We start from the raw sequence: 4,817 nt of genomic DNA on the forward strand, positions 1-4,817 counted from the left end.
CCTTCTGCTTCAGGTTTCTCTCTCTCTGCTATAAACCTTGTCTGTGAGTCTCACAGCCTGCGTCACTGACCAACAAGTACTTACTGCTTACATATCATGGAAGCTAAGACTGGGTGTTTTTAACTTATAATTTCCTTTTTTGTGCAGAAATTAATTTCTCTTAAATTGAGAAATTAATTTCTCTTAAATTAGCCTGTACGCTAATGCTAGGAGCCTCCGAACCAAGATGGGAGAACTGGAGTGCTTGGTCTTAGAGGAGAGCATTGATATAGTGAGCATAACAGAGACCTGGTGGAATGGAGAAAACCAGTGGGATACGGTTATCCCTGGATATAAACTATATCGGAAGGACAGGGAAGGACGTATTGGTGGCGGAGTCGCTCTATACGTGAAAGAAGGCATTGAATCCAGCAAGCTCGAAACCCCAAAAGAGGCAGACTCCTCCACAGAATCGTTGTGGGTGGTGATACCGTGCCCCAGGAGGGACTTAATACTGGGAATGATCTATCGTCCCCCTGATCAAAATGCTCAGGGAGACCTTGAGATGAGATATGAAATTGAGGAAGCATCCAAACTAGGAAATGTGGTAGTAATGGGTGACTTCAACTACCCGGACATAGACTGGCCGCATATGTGTTCCAGTCATGACAAAGAAGCAAAGTTTCTAGATATTCTAAATGACTATTCCCTAGACCAGTTGGTCATGGAACCGACCAGAGGGACGGCAACCCTGGACTTAATCCTCAGTGGGGACCGGGACCTGGTGCGAGATGTAAGTGTTGTTGAACCGATTGGGAGCAGTGACCACAGTGCTATTAAATTAAACATACAATTGCCAAGAAAATCCAACATGGTCACATTTGACTTCAAAAGAGGAAACTTCACAAAAATGAGGGGATTGGTAAAAAGAAAGCTGAAAAACCAAGTCCAGAGGGTCACATCACTCGAAAATGCTTGGAAGTTGTTTAAAAACACTCTATTAGAAGCTCAACTGGAGTGCATACCGCAGATCAGAAAAGGTACCGCCAGGGCCAAGAAGATGCCAGCATGGTTAACGAGCAAAGTCAAGGAAGCTCTTAGAGGCAAAAAGTCTTCCTTCAGAAAATGGAAGTCTTGTCCGAATGAAGAAAATAAAAAAGAACACAAACTCTGGCAAAAGAAATGCAAGAAGACAATAAGGGATGCTAAAAAAGAATTTGAGGAGCACATTGCTAAGAACATAAAAACCAACAACAAAAAATTCTATAAATACATTCAAAGCAGGAGACAATCTAGGGAGGCGATTGGACCCTTGGATGATAAGGGAGTCAAAGGTGTACTAAAGAACGATAAGGAGATTGCAGAGAAGCTAAATGAATTCTTTGCATCTGTCTTCACAGTGGAAGATATAGGGCAGATCCCTGAAGCTGAACTAACATTTGCAGGAAGGGATTCTGAGGAACTGAGACAAATAGTGGTAACGAGAGAGGAAGTTCTAGGTTTAATGGACAATATAAAAACTGACAAATCACCGGGCCCAGATGGCATCCACCCGAGAGTTCTCAAAGAACTCAAAGGTGAAATTGCTGATCTGCTAACTAAAATATGTAACTTGTCCCTCGGGTCCTCCTCCGTGCCTGAGGACTGGAAAGTGGCAAATGTAACGCCAATCTTCAAAAAGGGATCCAGAGGGGATCCCGGAAATTACAGGCCAGTTAGCTTAACTTCTGTCCCTGGAAAACTGGTAGAAAGTATGATTAAAGCTAGATTAACTAAGCACATAGAAGAACAAGCCTTGCTGAAGCAGAGCCAGCATGGCTTCTGCAAGGGAAAGTCCTGTCTCAGTAACCTATTAGAATTCTTTGAGAGTGTCAACAAGCATATAGATAGAGGTGATCCAGTGGACATAGTGTACTTAGACTTTCAAAAAGCGTTTGACAAGGTACCTCACCAAAGACTTCTGAGGAAGCTTAGCAGTCATGGAATAAGAGGAGAGGTCCTCTTGTGGATAAGGAATTGGTTAAGAAGCAGAAAGCAGAGAGTAGGAATAAACGGACAGTTCTCCCAATGGAGGGCTGTAGAAAGTGGAGTCCCTCAAGGATCGGTATTGGGACCTGTACTTTTCAACTTGTTCATTAATGACCTAGAATTAGGAGTGAGCAGTGAGGTGGCCAAGTTTGCTGACGACACTAAATTGTTCAGGGTTGTTAAAACAAAAAGGGATTGTGAAGAGCTCCAAAAAGATCTCTCCAAACTGAGTGAATGGGCGGAAAAATGGCAAATGCAATTCAATATAAACAAGTGTAAAATTATGCATATTGGAGCAAAAAATCTGAATTTCACATATACGCTCATGGGGTCTGAACTGGCGGTGACCGACCAGGAGAGAGACCTCGGGGTTGTAGTGGACAGCACGATGAAAATGTCGACCCAGTGTGCGGCAGCTGTGAAAAAGGCAAATTCCATGCTAGCGATAATTAGGAAAGGTATTGAAAATAAAACAGCCAATATCATAATGCCGTTGTATAAATCTATGGTGCGGCCGCATTTGGAATACTGTGTACAGTTCTGGTCGCCTCATCTCAAAAAGGATATTCTAGAGTTGGAAAAGGTTCAGAAGAGGGCAACCAGAATGATCAAGGGGATGGAGCGACTCCCTTACGAGGAAAGGTTGCAGCATTTGGGGCTTTTTAGTTTAGAGAAAAGGCGGGTCAGAGGAGACATGATAGAAGTGTATAAAATTATGCATGGCATTGAGAAAGTGGATAGAGAAAAGTTCTTCTCCCTCTCTCATAATACTAGAACTCGTGGACATTCAAAGAAGCTGAATGTTGGAAGATTCAGGACAGACAAAAGGAAGTACTTCTTTACTCAGTGCATAGTTAAACTATGGAATTTGCTCCCACAAGATGCAGTAATGGCCACCAGCTTGGACGGCTTTAAAAGAAGATTAGACAAATTCATGGAGGACAGGGCTATCAATGGCTACTAGCCGTGATGGCTGTGCTGTGCCACCCTAGTCAGAGGCAGCATGCTTCTGAAAACCAGTTGCCGGAAGCCTCAGGAGGGGAGAGTGTTCTTGCACTCGGGTCCTGCTTGCGGGCTTCCCCCAGGCACCTGGTTGGCCACTGTGAGAACAGGATGCTGGACTAGATGGGCCACTGGCCTGATCCAGCAGGCTCTTCTTATGTTCTTATGTTCTTATGAAGGCTTTTAAAAATATTATTTGTTCTACTTCAGAGAAGAATTTCATCCATATTTCTATTTTCTCATAGAAATAGGTTAAATACCAAAAGAACTCTACAGGCATGAATGCTGATTTAAGCCTCACAACACCATCCACTATGGGTATTGAAGTGAAATATTATTCACTATACAATGAGACTGATGGAGGACATGGAACAATGGATCTAAACACTGGAAAAATGATCATCTACAGTTTCATTGGTATTGTCTCAATTTTTGGGCTTGTGGGGAATGGAAAAGTCATTTGGCTTCTTGGCTTCTGCATTAAGAGGAACCCTTTCACTACCTACATCCTGAACTTGGCTGTTGCTGACTGTGGGCTCCTCATATCTTTACTTTCTGTACTTTTAGTTTGCATCTTAACTTCTCATCAAGAAATGTATCTTGTTTTGATAGTATGGGAGTTCTTTGAATTGATGTACAGCTAACCATCATCAGCATTGACAGATGTGTGGCTGTCCTCTTCCCAATTTGGCATCGATGCCACCGGCCACCACACTTGCCCTGTGTTGTGTGCACTCTCATATGGGTTATTTCCTTCCTGATTTGTTTCATTGACTGGACTTACCAATTTTCTTGGTTCTTTTTAATCAGCTTGTGCTCCCCACAACACTTCCCATATTTGGTCAATTCCCTACTCTGCTTCCCACTCATCACCATCTCCACCTTGATCTTGCTCATCCGATTCTGCTTGAAATCACAACACCTTAAATGGGGGAAAGGTTTAATAACCATCTTGATTACTCTTCTCTTCTTTCTCATCTTTGCTTTCCCACTGAATGTCTCCTACTTAATCAATTTTTATCATTGTTGGTCATGTTCTTTGCGATTCTTTTCACCATGATGCTTTTTGTCTTCATTTGGGAACAGATTACTATATTCTAGAATGTGGGTTGTTTTGTGCCTGTTTAAACAGCTGCATTAACCCATTGATTTATTACCTGGTTGGGAGACATAAGACAGGTTGATCTAGGCAAAGCTTGAAGATCATTCTCCAGACAGTTTTCAGGGACAAGGCCATTCCCTCTATTGGCAGGGAAAGATTTGCTTCACCACCCTCGTTGAGAGGTGGTTTGGTCCAAGGGGAGGGAAGTAGGTCATGTGGCCATAGTTAGCCAATCAGGATTGGGGGAGAGCCACGCTTAAAAGCCTGCTTCATGCCCTATTCCTCCTATTTCTGCTTTTGCAGCACCCACCCTCCCACTTTTTCAGTATGAGCTTGTCAAGTTTCCAATGGGGCTGAGTAGGAATATTTTTTGGGGGGTTGGCATTTTGCATCCCTCTTGTTTTGCCTACTTCCTACTGCAGGGCTTAATTCATTGGGCTTTCAGAGTGGTGTTGTTGCCAGCATGTTGGCATGGAGTCTGGGCAGGTGAACAGATTAAATTAGGTATACTGAGGCATTTCAGGAATCAGGGGCACCCTCCAGGGATCTCCCGGGGCTTCATCCCTGTGGGGGGAAATGGGGGTGCCCTTGGTGGCCTTGTTTTTGCATTGGGGTGAATGCCAGTATGGCGGGATCCAGGTGCGTGGGTGTGGTGCACACACTAGGCTTGCTTACCAAGGAGGGGGGCATTTCCTACTCATGTTTG

The 4,817-nt window shown here is 43.7% G+C and overlaps 1 pseudogene; it reads left to right on the forward strand.

Moving 5' to 3' along the window:
- Nucleotides 1-3,287: 3,287 nt before the first annotated feature.
- LOC133377627 (mas-related G-protein coupled receptor member H-like) lies at nt 3,288-4,340 on the forward strand (annotated as a pseudogene).
- Nucleotides 4,341-4,817: the final 477 nt, after the last annotated feature.

Source organism: Rhineura floridana, chromosome 1 (genome assembly GCF_030035675.1).
Source record: "Rhineura floridana isolate rRhiFlo1 chromosome 1, rRhiFlo1.hap2, whole genome shotgun sequence".
NCBI classification, from domain to species: domain Eukaryota; kingdom Metazoa; phylum Chordata; class Lepidosauria; order Squamata; family Rhineuridae; genus Rhineura; species Rhineura floridana.